The sequence below is a fragment of the Micropterus dolomieu genome, linkage group LG02 (assembly GCF_021292245.1).
Source record: "Micropterus dolomieu isolate WLL.071019.BEF.003 ecotype Adirondacks linkage group LG02, ASM2129224v1, whole genome shotgun sequence".
Lineage (NCBI taxonomy): Eukaryota > Metazoa > Chordata > Actinopteri > Centrarchiformes > Centrarchidae > Micropterus > Micropterus dolomieu.
The window spans coordinates 20,383,966-20,404,636 of record NC_060151.1 but is presented as its reverse complement, the minus strand read 5'-3'; the positions used below and the strand labels follow the sequence as shown (position 1 = coordinate 20,404,636).

General features: G+C 39.1%; 1 long non-coding RNA gene across 3 annotated transcripts in view; it reads right to left on the bottom strand.

Moving 5' to 3' along the window:
- Positions 1–19,803, bottom strand: part of LOC123983547 — a 37,350-nt gene extending 17,547 nt beyond the window's left edge. For 2 of the 3 annotated variants that reach the window (XR_006828211.1, XR_006828210.1), the window contains exons 1-3: positions 19,635–19,803; positions 17,515–17,633; positions 11,931–12,021 (exon numbers count right to left, since the gene is read on the bottom strand). This is a non-coding gene — a long non-coding RNA (uncharacterized LOC123983547). The remainder of the gene's footprint in view (positions 1–11,930; positions 12,022–17,514; positions 17,634–19,634) is intronic. The other variant, XR_006828209.1, reaches the window with a different exon arrangement.
- Between the last annotated feature and the right edge of the window lie 868 nt (positions 19,804–20,671).

The following is a 20,671-nucleotide window of genomic DNA, read 5'->3' as shown; positions in this document are numbered from 1 at the left end:
AAGGAGAGAAATACAACACGGTATTCTCCAACCATAAATTAGATTTGCACCTCCAGCAAACTCTCACTTTGTTACTTGGTAACTTGTCTCAGTTCTCATAAGTTTTCTAGTCTCCAGACGCCCCCCCTCCCCTCCCCAACTCTCATCCTCCTGGTCAGTGAAACCGGTCCCAGCTGCACTTAAACAGAAACCCAGAGCTGCGGACGTAGACACATTCACACACTCCCACTCCCTCACCGATTCCCTCTGAGGCACATAGGGTTAGAGTAATATCCAAAGTGCAGGTGGGACCTCGCTTTCGTAGTGAGGCTGAACAAAGCAGGGCAAGAGCATGAGCCAAGTAATGGAGTAATGATCACTGCAGAGATTGAACAATCAAAGTAGGGAGGCCGGTGGTGGGGGCACTCATGGACTTAGGGAACTTGCACACTAATTGTATCTTATGACTAATTGGTAAATTAGTGAAACCTATTTCAAGGCGCCAGGCTTAGCTTTGGGGGACACCCACAGCTCATTATAGACTCATATTCTGGGCAGAGGAGGAGAAAAATAAAGGAAATTATACAATTGCTCAGGTGAGAATGGCAATTAAGCAAGTGCTTAAGAAGAGGAGGAAATGAAGCCTCATACACGCATAATTTACTATACTCTCTTGTGTCTGGCTTTAAATCACCCTCAATCCAGGGCATGTATTTATGGAGAAGGAACGAGCACTGTATGTGTTTTTATTTGCGTACCTATTTTCATCAGTGTGTTTATGTTTGTGTGCATAAGTATGTTTTCCTATGGTTTGTGGACGTAAATATGTATAATTATACATAATAACTCAAATCGATGTGGTTGCTCTTCAAGTTTTAATCAATTACTTAAATGCAAATCAAGTCTTTAATGTCACTGCAAGGTCCATAAACAGTAAGTCTGCTCTCCCTGTGAAACCATAATGAACCTTCCCTGAACAGTATTTTTACACATTAATGTTAAGATTTTGAACAGTTTTGGGTTGATTCTGTGAAGAAGCATTCAGATGTAAGATGATGTCATCAAAAACCAATACGTCCTGTAGGATTTAAAGGGGCTATATATAGTTTTTCAATGAAATCATTAATTCATAAATCAAATTTTCACTGCCTTATTGTCAGTGGGCTGTACCCTCACTTAGAAATCACACACATTACTTCACCAGCTTACGCGATTCATGTTACTATCCAGTGTAGCACCGGTATTATGTTAAAAGTACAATACAATAATGCGAAATAACTGCACAGTGGAAGAACCATTTACTAAAGTAACGTTACTTACTGCTGTTATAAAGTCTGGCAACAATCTCATTATAATATTCTGTCTAACTCACAAACTGTTTCGTTATCATCCAGTCCATGTGGCTGTGCTCACATTGCTGAGCCTATGGTGAAAGATATACAAATTGTAAAGTTAGTTATTGAAAAGCAGCAGATGATCTAATGCCGATGTATCATGTCGGCTAAATGCAGTAAATGTCACGTTATCATGTAACAAGCATGGATTAGTTCAGCGTCAAGCTGATAAAAATATTACTCTAACGTTGCAGTGGGAGTTTACTTGAATTTCCAGCATGTTAAGTGAAGCTGTCTCCCCGTCAGTCTATAGCTGCTCTCACACTGCCTTTTTTCCTGGGAATATTGTGCCAATATGTGGCTCACTGCGCTGTGTGAGCCGGTGCTGATCTGCCTCTGAGCCAGGAGCGTTGAAGTAACAGAGCCTGCCGGTGTTTCTGCATTTATTGCGGGATTTCTGTATGAAAGCGGCTGTGTTTCGGATAATGCACGCTTATGAGTTCAAGCAAGCACACACGTACGAGCACACACCTGGTTGCAATCTTAAAACCGCACCGCTAGCGGCCACTGAAAACTACATATTGCCTCTTTAAGAACAGAAATACACTGCCATATCATTCACTGGAAGATATGACTGTATTTTTTTATTCAGGCCAGTTAGCTTAACAGAAAAAAAGTCCATGAAGATTGGTTGCTGTAGAGATGAGAACACAGGTTTAACTGGTTTCCCAGCTTTGAGTGGTAAATGTTCGTTCTCTTAAATATTGATTTATCTGTCGAAGATCACACAAATTACGTTGCAAAATTAGTTTAAGGGGAGATTTTCACAGCTCCAGAATGTACCACTCCTGAGAAAACTGTGAGCCAAGTAATATCTAAAAATACATACAGTACAGAAGTATGAGGTTCTAGCACTTAAGCTACTGGGAAGTGAAAGTTAAAATGGTTAGGAACCAGATGGAGCAATCATGGGGAGAGATACTGTGCTGTATGTGTGTAATGGAATAATCTGTATGTTTTCGGTGTCTTCAATCTAAAGGTGTACTCTGTGATTGTGTGAGTGTGTCTTAAAAAGCTGTAGAGGTGAGACAAAGAGTTGTTCTGGATTAGTACTTAACCTTCAGTCCTGCTCATCTTATCACTTCTCCTAGTGTGTTCCCCTTAGCACACTATCACTGTATGTTGAGTATTTCTTCACTTGGCCCTGTCTCCTCCAATGCTTTTGTTGCATCTCTTCATCACCATTTGGAGGACGTTTGGGATATTTCCATAAGGACACCATCGATCCCTCTAACCCACCCCCCACCCACCCTCCCCAACCAATTTGCCAGCAGTAAAACTAATATTGTCTTTAATCAGATGCAATTAGGCCTGCAAGTTAAGATCTCCTCCCAATTAAAACTCATTAAGCCCATAATGTCATTAGGGGAGTCTTGAGTAACCACTGCTTGCATCAGCGGCCAAGTCGTCACAAACAACAGTGCAAGTCAGTAGCTGTGGCCCACGTGAACTGTTTCTTACAGGGTAGCAAAGAGGAGAGGGGGTTCAGGTTTAAATCACTTTTCATCCTGTTCAGTTAGTTAGTGAAGAAATCTACAGAAAACCAAAAGTTCAACCCTACATCTGTGAGAATATCTTAAAGGGATAGTAAGTGATTCTAATCCAATACACTTTTTGTTAAATTCAGCAAACATTTCCTCACGGTTCTCTAGCTCTCCGTTTTGTGTGTACTCTGTACTCTTTTCCCTACACAGCCTTGTGTCTGTAAATGGAACATAAAGAAAGTGGTGCGGTACCGTCCCCACAACATTGTTCCAACCAATCAGGTGGCCTTCGTGCTTGCACGTAGGACTACTGGAGTCGTGGCTCTGTAAAGAAGGAGAGATTGCTGAGAAACAGCCAAAATGGAAAAGGTCTGAAGGGCCGAGATGTTACGTTCCTTTTTTGTTTTGCATCTTATGCAAACACATCATCCTCTTGTCAGTCACTTAACTTTTGTAAAAACTATTCCAAATATCTCTCTCTAGATTTTTACTCCATTGTCTTTTGAATGCAGTGTGTGTGTGCTTGCATGTCATTCATTTGATGATGTTAGTTTACTGTTCGCTACTGTTGAAGTTAGTAGCGGTAATCCTACCAATACATAAACTAGACTTTGGCTTAGACTACATCCACACTACTACATTTTTGAAACACGAAAATACACGAAAACAATCTTCGTCCACACAAGCATTTATGCTGAAGACCGGATTTCTATATTAAAACGACTGAAAATGCATATCTAGTGGCCATTCACGTACATTGGGCATGCACGTGCCGGTGTAAAAAGGAAGTAGAATGTCTACTCCGCAGTTGCAGGAGATTCGATGAAAGAATAAAATAATACTACATACCAACGAAGAATAGCAATAGTGAATAACCACACCAGAGATTAGTTTGCGAGGACTGACGACGAGGTGGAACTGTTACTGAAAGTAATACAGTACAGAGCGACTCGCAGTGGAGAACAGACTGGGGGTCATCGCAAAGCAAATAAGGCAACATGCACAGTCCCAATGTAATTTTATGTTATGTTATTTGCATAGAACAAAACATTTTAATATAAATACCAAAACAAAAACACTGTCAGTAGCTTTGTGTTTTTGCTTTGCATGACTTATAAGACCCAATCAGGAAGCCAAATGTGGGTGTCCGTGTCATTGTTTCGAAAGTCCTCCGTTTGCCCCTGTTCGCATTAAAATGCTACCCCGGAGTTTTAAAACGAAAACGGGGTTGACAGCGTTTTCAAACTTCTCTGTTTTAGGTCTTCGAATTTGCCGTTCTAGTCTGGACGGGAGGTGCAAACATACCAAAAGGTCTATGTTTTAAAATGAAAATGTAGTAGTGTGGATGTAGTGTTGTAGTATTTTGCTTCAGTACATATTTAAATATTGACAGGCTTGTTGTCATACTTTCTACAGTACTGCAAAAAACATGCCACCTTATTGAGGCTATTATGCACTCGGCCAGCAGACTTCTGCAGCAGAATTCTGCCATATTTCAGCAGGGATACTAGTACTGGTCGCCTTGGCAATGCGTGTCCTGAATTTGGCGGGCGGAGCTTTGGAGGGAGCAGCGAAGAGAGTTGTGTATTTGTTTGTCAGAATCGCTTACTATCCCTTGAAGCTGGCTAGTCGCAGTATTTGATGTAAAGTAAGGAAGCAGAACAGAATAAGCAAAAGGTCTTTGGAATTGGAGCTTTCTAAAATCTCATGAAAATACTTCAAATCATTGAGCTACTTTTATAAACTGTTGTCATTTGAAATGTTACCTGAAACAAAATTCAGTGATTATTAGTGTTTCAACAGTGATGATTCAGTGTTCAGTAAAAAAGTTTTAGATATGTATTACCATTATTTTAGTCTTGAAGTTTATACTGCTTTAAGTTACATTACTGATACATGTGATATATAGATACAGTCAAGCTGGGTGCACTTTCCAAAGTTGAATTAACCTAGGGTGAAACTAAATAAAGATATGAAAAAGAAATGTCCATATTAAATAATACAATCGACATTTTGAATAGAGTCATTTACAGCATTGTTGTTAATGAGAGCACAGTGTTGCTAACTAGTAATTATGACTATTATGGGGAACTGCCATGGCAGTTAATTACCACAAAATTTAGCACTACAGTGGTTAAACAGTGACCATCACTGTGTTGTTTGGAAACCTGACCCATATTCACAGTAACTATGTTATTTGTATTTGTCTCTACTGTATAAATTTGCTCAAAGAACAAGTAATCAATAATACGGACTATAGACTATGGCACTTCTGGAACATGACTACAAACAAAAGCAGTAGCAAGGTCAAATTTTACATTTTCATTACTGACTGCAAAATAAACAAATAAATTGATTACTGTGTACAAAACCTAATAAAAAATTAAATAAATAAAGATACACAACAAAATGAAAATATATGAAGTAGCTGATTTTCTATTTTGCCTTAACTACCCTACATTAAGCTACTAGAAAATGTTGAATGAACCCAGACAGCAAAACTGCTGAAGGTATATTGAATTTGTGGGTCTCTCTGTCGTTCTCAAAAAGAGTTCATCATTGATTCCTGTGCTCACTGCTGAAGTCTTTTTCTAAATCCTTGAGACAGCACTACCTTGAAGTTAATGTGCTAAAGGCACACAGACATGGTGCTCTCGGTAGATAGAAATTCACACTACTACTACACTCCCTCTGAAAGCTCTTACAATACACAATTTTCCTTGGGCATGTACCTAAGTAAATCTTAAAGCACATCATTATGTAAATCTGCAAACTTTAAACTACCCTAGCAGGAATCCTTTTTAAATGTACAGTATGTTGATGATAAAGCAAGAGTGGCTGCATGGTGAGGACATTTATCAATATAAGTTCAGTTCAGTTCTGTGGGTAAGGCCTCTAAAATGTCTGTGTGACACCAATCAGCAGTAATTACCATAGAGGCTTGAGTTTTCATCCCGCCTCTAATTGGCCTTTGCTGTCAATCAACAAGTGATTTCTGTTCACAATTGAACTAAGGGGAATGATAGAAGCAGCGATGGCGGGATAATTGAAAATAATTGAGCAAATTGCGGATTTGAGAAGTTGGCTTCATCAGCACTGTGGGGGCTGAATATGAGCATGTGGAGAGAAGGGAGGTGAACAGAGGAAAAGCCAGATCTTAATGATAATGAACAAAACACTCTCCTCCATTTTGCCTCCACCCCCGAGGATAGATCTGCTTATCTGAATAATCAGCCTGTACATGTCTCAATGTCACATGCATGGGAGAAGATGAGCACCTTTGATCTCTGTATCCTGAGCTTCAGCAGCTATTCACTAGCCTGAGGGCTTACATCCTGGCCCGGGTCTGAAAAGCCTCTCAAGCACAGAGGAAGTGTACCTCTGTGGTGCAACTGTGTTGGAGTCTCTGCATATAATTAAATGTGTGAATTCGGCACTGGGCATGTGTGAGCCTGAGAATGACACAGTGAGTGTGTGCGTCCATATGTGGAATATTTTTACATTACAATTGGATTTATCTGCTCTGAAAGTGTCAAATATCAAGTCACATTTGTAAATGCTATATCATAGCGAATGTTTGCGCTTTTTATACAAACTTTATTTGGGCTTCACACTGTGTATGTGTGTCGTGGCATAAATCAACCTCAGTCTACTAGATTTTCTTTCGTGGGTGGATTTGTGTATCCGATAGAGTAGCAATACTGACAAGCTATTGGGACTAAAGGTGGTCCCTCAGTTTCAGTTGTTTGTCATATCTTCCTTTTCTTCCTTTTACTCTCCCCATCCTTAAGAGCTGCTTACCTTCCACAGTTTCGGAAAAAAACCCATCTCGCCTGCAATTTACATTTCCATATGCTGCCAGTGGCGCCAGGGAGAGTGGATAATTGGGTTGAAAGTGGTGACGATGAGAGCAGCATAGAAAGGGATACAGAGAAGGCCAACTGAAAAAAAACAAGCCATTACAGGATGGTTTTCTTTTTTTCTCCTTCACTCGTCATTTTGCCATGCTGCTCTTAACCACTTGTGTAGCTGAAAAGATTTACCTTGGCCTCCTAGTCTCTCTCACTCCCGCAGAATCACTCTGTACTTGCCTCCCCCAGAGCCCCGCTGCCGCCCTGCTTCTGCCTCATCCATATTCATCCCGCGACTCTCTCTCTCTTGCTGTCTGTCTCCCTCGCTCTCTCTCACTGTGTCACCCACAGCATGGCGTTAATACACCAATTAGTACTAAGAGCAGATAATGGACTATGTCATATTGCAAAATGGAAAGAGAGACACAGAGACACAGCAAGTGAAAAAGAGAGAGATTGAGAGGGTGAGTGAGAAAGGGAGAGCGAGGGAGAGAGAGACAAAGAGAGAGAGAGGGGTGGTGGAGGTGTCTTTATGGATGTGGTCTCTGAAAATGTTGAAATGCAGCATTTGCTGTGAACATCCATCCAATGGAAAGAGCATGATAGGAAGAGCGCTCCGGCGGTCACAGGGCTGCTATATAAAAGCTGAGGTGTTACACCAACGCTTTGCTGGCTTCAAATACTGATGTCTGTTTGCCTTTGTTGGACTTTTAAACCCTTTTCATTGGTTTCTTCCCCTTTTACTACTAGAAATGCCACATAGTTTCCTTTCCTACCACTCTGTTCATATCCACACCTACAGGCCTTCTACTCCACCACCTCCTGTGTATATACAGGGCATGCATGAAAGACTGCAAAGACTTCCTCCAGTGGTTCTGTAGTAGTATGTTTTTAGGCTATTGATTATTTTAAATAATGCCAATCTGTCAACATAGAAACATGATAATAATAAATGCAGGTATTTAGTTAATTATGTGTAATAGTGATTTGTATGAAACAGATGCATTTTGAAGTGATGCCTTGCAGCTTTTAATATGTAATTGATCAATATTAGTTCTTAATTAATTATAACTATAATTAATTAATATATAATAATTGTGTTGCAACCAAAAAATACTTTAACAAACTATTTCTCATACAGCAAATTGGAAAATATTTACTTTCTAAGTCTTATAACAAGAACATTTTGATTTTGTGCTTTGTGGTAAAGGAGATAATTTGTCAATCACTGCAAAACAAGAAGCTGTATAACTGTGAAAGTAGGAGCTATTTGCAAATAGGGCAAGGTGTTATGTAAATAATGGTTCTGCATAAACATGAGCTCTGACTAGGAAAAACTGGCATTAATCAAACATGAGCTAGAACAAATTAAAATATGCCAGCTGTATGAGTCCATTTTCTCCTCCTTTTTAGAAGAAAACAAGAAATATTCAGGCAAACACGACCACTGATGCTTTGTTGATAAAGTCTGTCTTATCATGCAAGACATCGCTGTATTGAGAATATAAATGCAACATGGGACCCAAGTGAACAAAAAGAATTGTTATTAACAATGACATTGTGAAATTTTCACAGTCATGGTCGAGCCTGAATGAATTTATTCAGTGCTAGAACAGCCCCACACACCAGTACAAAACCACTACAAAGCTACGTAGTGGCAGGCTCTTATCTTGGATTTCCTTTCATTTTTCCCATCCCCGGTGTATTTTAACCACTGCATTTATCAACACTTATCTGAATCATTTTATATGGGTGAAAGCAGGAAAGTAATTATGATTTGGTGATGTCTATTTTGAATATAGCTGAACTTTTGATCAGTATCCAGTCCAAAAAAATCTAACAGTTTCCTGTGTGTTTCTGAGCTGCAGCTATTTATTTGAGAGCCTCCTCAGACAACACAAATATACTGAGTACTAAAATAAAGTGTCATCCTTAACAACTTTGAATGAACATTATACTGTACTATACATATTTTGAGCTCCCTGCAAAATGACAATCATTCATGTGCTTGAAAAGACTGAATCCAGATGATAATGATATCTGAGCACAGTGAAGTTTGTAAAAGGTTTAAGTTGTGTGTAGAAGCACACGAACAGTCCATACTGTATATGTGATAAGCTGTTGTAGTGTAGTTTTAAGACCACTGCACAAAACACAAATGTGTAGCCAGCATTACCAGAGAATGTAATGATATCCAGCTCTGATTAAGTATTGAGCATCTGCAAATCTTTCTATATCTTTCTATATATAAATGTTTCTCTTTTAGACTATTTGACTTAAGATGACATTATTCGTGAGTAAAGTGATCAAGCAGTGGGGGCTGCAGTATTTGTAACAAGGATCCACTGCTTGTGTTTAGTAGGCCAATCAGCACTTAATCATGTGCAGTCACTATTGTTGTTGCTAAGAGACCGGCGTGTGATGAACAACTGCTGAGCCTATGCAAAGCATGACTTTGCATAAGTCTGTCTACATTGGGTTCTTAGTGGGCCATTCACTTCTGTAGGTGATGCGTTTTACCTACAGTCTCTTCTGAATGCACAGAGCACTGTGACTTTGCATGAATAACATCTGATCTAGAAAAAAAATTCTAATACAGTGTGTGACTGCCATGAAGCACAAACTACATTATGCTGGCTGTTTATTGGCGCAATGAGTCAGGCGGCCCATGAAGGTCAATTGACTGGATTTGAGAGCAGTATAACAGAGTAGGTACTGTGTGACAGAAAGCTAAGTGGCAAAGGCGTGTAGAGCCCATTCAATAGAGCCCAATATTAGCTATCGTAATAGAAACTGACAAAGGCATTTTCAGAGGGGAGTGAGAAACTGCAACATGCACTGTGAACTGGTGCAATTGTTGCATGTGATATGTAAGTTAAATAATTTCATCTGGCAGTATAGCCTACCCTGTGCTCACTGGAGACCGAAGACTGCCTGGGATTAATCCTGAATTATTAGCCCTCTTGGCAAGAATGATCTAAAAACCATAATTAAACAAAACAACATTATATCATCTGTATTCAGATATATTTGGTGTAGGTGTTCAAAATTCAATATATATTTAGGGGGTTAAACAGATAAAGTATATTAGTTTCTACTAAAAACATGTATCAAGATGCACAAAAAACTATTAAAGTGAGACTTTGTAACTTTTGCTGAACAATAGACAATGTCAACAAGTCACAACTGTAGGATAAAAGCACATTAAATGTCCCTTCAGTTTCCAGTATTCTCATGTTTCAATAAGGAGACATCATTATTAGGCTCCTTGACCAGTCTATGGCCCTGACTGAAAGTGAGTAGAACCATATGGGTGCAGTAAACATCTCCCTCGGTGCGAGTTCCCTATTGAAACTGAAGGGAATGTTTCTTTTTTTCTTTGTTTTTTCTGCAAAGTAACCTCAATTTTGGGGGCCTAAACATACTCTAAAATTCACCAAACTTTGCGCATTATTCAGGTGGGGCGAAAAAATTTGTATTTTCTGGGTTTTGCGCATTGGGTGTAGCAAAATGGCTTGCCAGCGCCAGCTATAGAGCAGCCTGCAGACAAAGTTTGAGCTACGTGTACGAAATTTCTGTGGTACGTGTATCATGTCTAGATGTACAAAAAAGCTTCCTGAAGCAATGCCCGCCAACCTACGAACTCCTACTAGGGAATTTGTCTGAGCGACTTCATATTTTCACTGTGCAGTCTAAATCCATTGACGATTAAAACTTGTGAGTTTTCGGTTAATGATGTGGCGGTGGCGTGACGCCGAAGTTCCACGCTTCGCCATGACACAGGAAGTTGTTTTAACTTGACTGTACATGTTCAGAATCTGTACCAAATTTTCCACGTTTAATAAGAGTCCTGCCCTGAACACATGTGCATGCCAATATTCACTCATAGTCATAGTGCCACCTGCTGGCAACAGGAAGTGACCTTTAACAAAGCAGCCCCCGTGGCACGTTTTACCTACATGTATGAAATTTCTGTGGCAAAGAGATGTACCAAAAAGCCGCTTGGAGCGATGCCTTAAACCCAACAGGAACTCGGGCATTTTGAATTTTATGGTCATTTTGGGATGATTTACACACTCCTTCCTTTAACAAACTCCTCCTAGGGATTTAGTCCGACCGACTTCAGATTAAAAGTTGTACAAACGGTGAGTTTTTGTGAAACGGGACAAGTTGTGTCCAAAATCGATGATTCGCCATGAAAGAGGAAGTTGTTGTAACTTCAGTCTACATGCTCACATCTGCACCAAACTTTACGTGCTTGATAACAGTCACGCCTCAAACATATCTACATGCCAATATTCAGTTATAGTCTTAGCACCAAGTGCTATGTAGTGCCACAAAGGGGACACAGGATGTGATAATTAACACCTTTGTGCAGCGTACGAAGTGCTTTCACAGCTTTTTTTTATGACTGTAGTGTAACAGTATCACAAGAGAATAGTCTTAAAGTCAGTGGACTGACACACTAATGTCAATTACACACCAGTATCTACGTAAAGTTAACTAACTTTAGCTGACATTAGCCATCATTAGCTACTGGTCTTACCAGACCAAGTAAGACTACAGTAGTAAAATCTGTCAGCGTATTGAATTGAGGATGGCTTTATGTTATTGCTAGTTAATTCAACTCCTGGATGTGAATATGTTTGAAAACTGCTGCACGTATGCACTCAATATACTGAACCTACTCATTTAATGTATGTTGTGAAATAAAATGTTTACCATAACTGTATATTGCTTCCCTTTGATGCTGCACTTTCATTTGTCCTGTGGTACAATATATAACATAAGGGATGCTGTGGGCATGCAGTATGTAGCCTGTATGTACATTATAATATTGTATAGTATGTGGCATTCTAATGTATGATACTATATATATAAACCTTTTAAATGTGTCGGATAGGTATACTATAGCACCTGCACTGCCACTGTATCTAAACATAAAATATGACTAAAGTGGCTTCTGGCCAGCTTTCTATTTATACCTCCAGGAGAAAACTGAATGTGAGAAACCTGACTACACGCTGGTAGCTCTGCAGGCTGAGGAGTAACATGTACTTCCAATGTTAAGAGTTTCAACGCAGCTTGGAACTGTTGTTGTGTGTCATCCCCTGACTCACTCTCTGGCTGTGCTGTACAGTTGCTAAATAATGTTCCAGTGCAGGCTTTTAACTTGTTCTTAGCTTTGTATTCCTCAGATTATTTCCTCTTTTTGCTCTCACCTGTGAATATCCTGAAGAGCCCCTGAACTGCCAGTTTATGACACTACATCAGCCCAGTGCAGCACTCCATCTGGGTTCTTCTGCAACTTGTCTGTCAGTGGAAGTACCAGAAAAATAATCTTTAGAAAAATCCATTTGTGACTGTGCATAGGGGTAACAAACTACAGTCTTTATAAGGATTTGTCCCTTCTGAGAATCAGTGCTATGACATTAATCAGACATGTTGTCTTTAGTGCTGTTGAACTAATCACAAAATATAAAAAGCCCATTGAGATGAATTTAAATTGAGGAGTTCTTGTAGGTGTAAGGGTGCATCTACACAATTCCCACACAATGTTAGCAGGGCTTTGTTTATTCATTCAATATGAAAATTGTTGGATCTTTTTAAATAAATCTTTATCTTTCACTAAAACTATTATACCTGAAATACATAGTCTAGCATTGAGGCCTAAACTGTTTCTTCACATCAAACTGAAAGAGTTTGAGCTCTTACACAACAAGGTTCAGTCACATGCTGATTGCATGCTGTCACTGTGGGAAAACAACTTCATTTCTTATGAAAGGTCTACTAATTTTTTCAGTGAAATGCCCCTTTAAAGGTAATGCAAATTTATAGCACCATTTGAGAGGAGTTGTTTGAATTTATACAGAATTAATAAGTAACATATTATGTGTCACAGAGAGTGAAGAGATAACAGTGGATAACTTTTGAATCAAGTATTCAGTTTCAGTTAAGTCAAACTATATCTGATTCCAACCACAGATGACCATTTCAAGGACATCTGGTTCCTGAACCCAACTGTTGGAAACCACGTGAGTTAGGTAGCTAAAAAAAAAAGAAACAAAAAAAAACAAGTGCTGGTGCTACACAGAGGAAGCAATTTAACTAGTGGGCGGGCAGAAGTGGCACATTTTTCCTGCATTAAGTCAGAGTTGGTTATTAAAACTGTCTTGATACTGTCTTTAGGCTACCAAACTGTACAGGCAATGATAAATGCGCTCGGTTGTAATGGGCCTGATGCAGAGCTGCAGTGGTCGAAAATACCGTGTGAATGGTCCTGATGAGAGTGTGCGCTGCCTGCCGACGAAGAGGGAAACTATAGACGAGTGATCCCGTCGGTGCGTCAGGACGCAGAAGATAACCGCAGATGGCCTGTGTAATAATAATTCCAAAGGGTGATTTCGCACCGACATTATTTTTTGCGACTACATGAAGGTGACGAGTCTACAGTTTGAAAATAGAAGCTTTCTGTGAACAGATACACATCAGACATCCAAGGGTCTGATTTGTCTTAAGCGGACGTTCTGCGACTGTGGCACATTTGCTCACATGCTCGCCATCTAGGCAGCGACGGACGGACAGCACGATTACAACTTCAATTCTGTTAATATTCCACTTCAGTTTCACACTACCGTCACCGCTCAACGTTGTAGTAACTTGCACGTTATTAGTGTTTTTAAGCAGGAAAATGGTGTCGTCACCGTTATTTATTTTGATGCCCACACGGGCGCATTTTCGTGAGAATCTGCTCTGTCCGTGAGGATCTCCCCCCCCCCCCCCACTGCTTTTATCATATTTATAGTCGAGTGGATTTTTTCCCTCTCCAGTTTTTCGTCGGTTTGTCTTTAAGATATTAATTTTTAATTCTTATGCATCCGCACGAAGACGGGACCAGAGAGGACAAAACGAGTGATAACCAGAGGGGGAGAGAAGGAGAAGGAGGCAAGTAAGGAGGGAAGCGAGAATGAATGAAACACTGAGCAATTAAGGAAAAGGAGATTGGAGGAATCAAGGTAAGAACGAAACAAATTTTCCATGTTATATGTTCTAAATACATGTGATACCAAGTGCGACAATAATAGCTTGTGATGTGCACCATCCATGCTTCCAGTTTCCGGCTGCGTGAGGTGTTCAGGCGTGTAAGCCGATTTATTTATTGATATTTTATGCTTTGACAGATTGGAATTTGTGTTTATGGTGAGTCAACAGCAGTCGCTTTATATTTATAAAGCGTGCATAATGCACTTAGTCGGATTTGAGAGTAGGGCTCCCGTTTGTGGGCCTATGCATTACACCGTGGCCTGCACACTAATAGATTTTGTCAATTTTAATTAATACATACAGCCTGGGACCAGGGAAAATGACTCTTTGCTTGTCCTAGAAAAGTGAAGTGGCGGAAGAAATTTACTGTTCGGCAGAAGCAGGTGACTCTGGGAAAACCGAGGCAGATTATGAGGCTGTCAAATAACCAACAGTTTAATAAGTGATGAACTAATTCTTCCCTGGACGAATTGTTTGGTTTCATCCTTACCAGAAAAAGTAGGTGAGGAAAAGGACTGTCCTAGGATGTTGGCTACATATGTAATATCTCTTTTTTTATCTGAGCACAAGTTCCATCGAAGAGAGAAAGGCATTAAGTATGTCATTGACAAATAGAGGAATAAATGCATCTGAGGGAGTGTACAGCCTCAAAGTGAACTACTCTACCCAATCCCCAATGTCCCGACTACACCATTAATCCTGTACCTTGCCAAATCATTACCTATTGGCCAGCTGCTATCAGAGGGGTCTGGGGAGCCCTAGGAGTCCTTGAGGAATGTTTTAGGGTATCCCCAGTACAATGACATGTGGTTTAATTTCTCTCAAATTTAACTATAGGAATGGCCATTATTTCATGTCTTAAATAACAAATGTATTTGCTGCATAAAAAAACTCCTCCCATATATTCAAATTTGATCAAATGTGACCCCCTAATGTTGACGGGTTCATATAATGAAAACTGAGGCGCCCTCATATTGTTACTATGCTGAACTAATTCCCAATTTAATAATAAAACATCTAATAAAAAGACATCAAGCGCCTACAATGTGTTATGATGGAAGAAATTAAACCTTTTGTCTTTGTGTGTTATTATGGTAACGTTGTACCTGAGGAGGCAGACATGAAAGACCCTGAAAACAGTTATTTTCTGCTGGTAAGCTTTTTCCTCATTTCACCGGTGCATTGTGTTTGTCCTGCCAATTCTTGGGGAAAAATTGGCATGTCTACTATTCTGAAGGGGCTGAATGAAATTCAAATTCTTCAGGTGGTAAAACAGCAATATTGCAACTGTCTGATTGTGTTATCTGGGCATTCAAGAAGCCAGACTTGGAATTGGTTTACTGCCAAACACTCTCACCGGGAAGACAGAAGGATTTATTTCCCCCTTGTCTGTGTGTCACATCACCATCAGAAAAATTATTCTTGGCTTTCAATGGGTGAATAATAGTCATACATTAGCATGGCATTAATGATCATCAGACTTTTAATAAGTCACTAATCATAATTAGATTTATTTCAGTGTGAGTTCAGCATTTTGGGAGGCTCTGCAATACTCAGAATTTAGGATTCGACAACCATATTATTCTGTTGAAGGTACCAGTTGTGAAGGAAATACTGTATACAGAACCTGTGTGACGGTCTTTGCACAGAATAATTTTGTTTTATCAAATGCATTTAGTTTAAAAAAAAAAATGTGTTTGGTGAACATGACAAATGCACAGACTTGTGCATTCATATACAGTACAGAGTGTATATGCACAAACACACACACACACACACACTTTCTGTGAGTAAGAAAACAGTGCTCTGTCCCCAGTGTGAGTACTCTTGTTACCTTTGCATTTGTGTTACTCTCTCCTTTTTGCAATATGTATGTAAACCCTGTAGCTCTTTGTCAAGGCTGACTAAATGAATATGTTAATAGAAAATAAGCATAAAGATACAGCAATGAAAATGACCTATGATGTTTCACACCCTCAGGACAGCTAAATGTATTGCATCTATGCTGGTTCAAAGAATAATGTGAATAATGTATGAATAATTCGCTGTATTTTAAAAGATGTTGAAAGCATTTGGTATTGTGATAACATTTCACAAATTACGGGAAGGGGCCAAATGCTACATGTCAATAAAGGATTGGTGACACTGCATAGAGATGTGTCCTTAACCTGTGAAGGACACTGTCATTCTTTTCATGCATAGAATGGTGAAATGAAAATGAGTATTGCTTTTAGTAGCAGCACATTATTCTACAATCGACAATGGGCTTTGTGGTAACAAATAACATCATTCAAAAGGAACAGAAAAACAGACTGTATAGCACAGCTGTAAGAATTCACCAAATCCATGATTCAATTATATTTCTAGTTTTAAATTGTCTTCAATTTTTCTTAAATTTCTTACTTGTCTTGTTACATTAATGCAAATCATTATTGCACATATTGTGAACATTTGCTTATTCATACAGTTCCTGTAGTCAGTATTTGCACACTCCCTGCTCTTTTAATTTTCATATAGGATATATTTTTTACATTTCTTATTCTAAATTTCTATTTTATATTTAAGACTCTTAAATTGCAGTACTTGTTTATTTTTATTTTCTCTTACTATGTTTGTTGTGACCGTTATGCACCGAAATGGTCAAGTATAAAGTCAAGTATATGTTTTTCAGAAATTCTTATGCACAACAAAGCAAAATATCCATTCAGGGAAAAACATGTTCCAGTTAAATTTTAGCAGACTATACAAAAGGGATAATAAATAAATCTAAAAAGATTGTAGCCATTTGATTTTTCCCCCATCATCTTTCCTTATTGCGAGAAATTTTGGACGAGTAGATTAAGGACTATAGTTGTTTTTCTACTCTGTGTTTAATAGTAAATAATTTTCAAAATTTCATGTGAAGTTAAAACATTGTTGCACCCCTATGTATTTAGCGTATCCAGATATTTGTTGATGTGGTCTTAAAACACACACACATGCTTGCACACACACTTTACTGTACACACATGCTGCCACAGTAACCTTGTTCAACATCCAGGAGGGAATGATTGTAGAATATTTTGTGCCAGTACAGAACAGTAAATTCACCGCGGTATATTCTTATGATAAACTTAATCTCATCATTGCCTAGCAGATATTACATCCGATTAGAACTAGTACAAGATTTGAGAGAAATTAATTTTGAAAAATCATGTTCATGGTCCATGTTGATTTGTTGTAATTCTGAATATTATTTGCAATTACAATCCATTCAAAACAACCATTTCAACAAAATTGAATTGTATCTGTATGTCATTGTCTGACCTTTTTTTCCCCCTCAAAATGTCATTTTAACATTACTCTCAAAATCATGTTGATAACTAGTTGCAACCTTTACCAAAACAATTTTGGAACATTTGCCACCTTGTCATTACATATTTGCTGACATTTGCAACAAAATGGATATGCATTGGTTGATGATAGCATCAACCAATGCATAAAAGCAAGAATATCAGAATGGGTTGAAGATTAAAATTGTCTATTGTAGTTTCAGTTAAGTAGATGAATAGTGGGCCCTCTTCAACCTATTACATCTCATTAGGTTGAAGGTATCCAGTGATGAATGTGGCAATACCAGGATGCATGATTTTTAATAGTGTCTCATGAGGTGCTGATATGTACCTATGTACCCCTTGTGCATATGAAAGACTAATCTTTCATGGCCTTTTCAGTTCTGTCAAAATGCTGTGTATCCATAGGGCAGTTTTTCACTGTACTGACCTAGAAACTGTAGATTGTGTAGTGCCAGGTAGCTTTCCCTCACTGCTTCTCTTCGTAGGCAGCACTGTTTACCTGGCAGGGGCAGCTCTGTGCTTGTCACCAGCCTGATAAGACTTGTCCTGACAGGAAAGCCATTATGATTATAATGACAGTTATTGTGGTTCAGTGTTTTGCCACTGCCGACAAAACACACTGAAAATGGTTTTAAACAGCTGTTGTTGGACTAATTATTGCAATCAAAAATACCCTATTATGTTTTCTAAGGCTATTTGTAATGTGTTGGCTGTTTACCCCTTAAATGCTAGATTACATTTTGTGAGCATGAACATGCAGTAATGGACTGGAAAGAGAGGGAAAGAAAATAGAATAGCTAGAGGGAAGAGTACAGAGTGCAATAGCAGAGGGGGACAGGTACATAATGGGCAACAGGCAGAAATTGTCTTTGTCGTTGTGCCGAACTGCATAAGCAATGGGCAGTGTGCGTCCATTTTGAAGCTCATGGCCTTTGTGCTGTGGTGTTCTCTGTGAATGTAGCCATGCACACTGCAGCCTATAACTGCAGGCTCTTGGCTCTGTGGTCTCTGCTACATCTGGAGGAAGACTGAAGGTGTGGGCTTTGAGAAGCCAATCTTATAGGAGCCTTACCACACACTAATTCAATTCAATTGCTGCAGGCCCTGCGCACATGTAGGCGCCGGCATGGCGAAAATGAACAGGAGCAACAAGAGCACATGAACAGAAAAAAATCGATGAGGACTCTTTTTCATAAATGGAGTGGGTGTTAAATTAGCTGGATGGGGCCATGTAGCAACACACTGGATTGAGTGCCTGGTGTATTTGGGTTGTGTGTATCGACTGAGAGATGACTTGGTGTACAGCACTGAAAAGACTCTGATGCTCAATCAATGTGACCAATCAGCCTCACCAGCAATTCATTCGGTTTTACACAGATTTGTCAGGGGAAAGGGGACTCTGAATTGATGTTTAAAAAGTGCGTCACAGCAGTTTCGACGACCAAATTCTAACCGCTGTTTGTAATGGTCGGGTATAATTGCCCTTTTGAGTTCGCCTGATTTTCCTATTCATGTTGTTAAAAGCAACTTCAAATACCAGTTATCAGCTCACTTTGTGTTCGTCAGTTTTCATTTCTTAACATGTATTTAATGGGTTGTCAAGGCCCTGTGCCAAGATACAATTTTGAAGGCACTTCAGAATAATGATCACAAATCAATATAATCTTGCCCTGCTGGTTATGTGGCATTTTAGGAAATCAGTTTTGGCGGCTCCTGCCAAAGATGTATACTGATGATGAGGCATTTAATACCATGTGATCAATTCTGATTGTTTTGCACCTATAGCAAACCACTAATACAATCAGAGAAATGTGGCAATGCTTGTATATGCCAATAGAGATATAGGCTCACAAGTCTTTCAGCTAGAGTCCAAGTCAAGTCTCAAGTCACTCATGGTTATAATGAATGCTGTAACACCTGCTGCGTTCAGTCCAGGCTGCTTATAACACTGCATAGCTATAAGGAATTCCTATTTTTCACTTACAGAGCACAACCATGTAATGTGCAATGCAATCAATGACAGCTTATAAACTACAGTAAGTCACATTCCCCAGACTCTCAAACCCAGTGTAACGTTAACTAAATAAAACTGTAATAGGCTATTATATGATCAACAATATACCTGGAACCTGTTTTTCACTAACAGAGCACAACTACATAGCCTACTGTACAATGCATCTACAACTAACCCCAGCTAATTAACTAGGCTACTGTAAGTCAACACTTGTAAGCCAACACCTCCCCCAGACTCTCAAACCAGTGTAATGTTATAACTAAATAAAACTGTAACGTTACATGATCAACAATAAAACTGTAACCTGCTTGCAACCACCGTTAATAATTAACGTGATGACAGCCAGTGCGACGTAAATGATAACGTTAATCGACCACCACAAGTCTGGCAAGCAAACAAACGCTCACTCATCTTTTCATAACGAACGACAGTTGGGAGTTAACTTCCCGTAGCTCGTTGCTAAAGCAAGAAGCAAGCTAACGTTAGATGACCAATGCTGAGCTAAATATGCTTACTAACCTCAGGTTACTAACCTATTTTGCATTGAGAAGTTCTTTTGTTTGGGTCTTGTTGTGTTAAGTTTTAAAGCCAAAGTTTATGTTGGATAGCACAGCAGCCGCACATGAGAGAGGACAATAGGGATGAAACAATTACCGGTTTAACGGTAAACCAGGGTAGAATTCCCGACGGTTATTATTACCGTACACATTTTAATTACGGCAAACACTGTACAGCGTTTCCCAGAAGCAGGCGCGCATGCGCAGAATGCAACGTGGGTTTGTTTGTGTCAATGACAACACGGCGGAGACTCGTATTTTAGTTTTTATGAGAGCGCAGAGGGAAACTTGATTGAAGAAAATAAACTTATAGTGAACCCAGGGTGAGTTAACTTTTAGCTTTGGTTTGTCTCTCTGAATTGCTAACAGCGTGTAAACTGAAGCTCTCAGTGTTGCTGCTCTTGTAAAACTTCTACACGTTGTTCTGTTACTGTGTGCGTCGTGTGTTGGCTATTCGTCCACTGCGCATGATAACAGGTTACGCAGTTTACTCAACCAACCAGCATATCTATAAAGCTACAGACTCCTCTGTATTTATGTCAGTTTTTTGGCTCATTGCAGTTACTATCACTGTCTTCTAATGACTTCTATAATTCTCTTCTATAGAGATTTGTTTTCATGTAATTGTCCATTGTATTACCTATATAAATATAAAATATAAAATCTTGATAATGCACACTTTGATTTTCATATGTTTACAAAAGGTAATTGCTGTTATTTTAGTTTTTTATGCAAGCAAAATTGCAATTGTATTTGTAGTTTTCAATATAAAACTTGGTTTCAGTGTGTGTATCAGTACATTTTAATTTTTTTTGGCACATTTTTACAATACTGTGATAATACTGATAACCGTGATAATTTTGGCCTCTATAATCGTGATATGAAATTTTCATACCGCTTTGTCCCTAGAGGACAACAAAAAACGGTTTGTTGTCCTCAGCAGATAGGCCAATGTGTTACGTAGGTAAGTTATAGGTAATGCAGGGAGGGGAATAATAGCACGCTCATAAGAC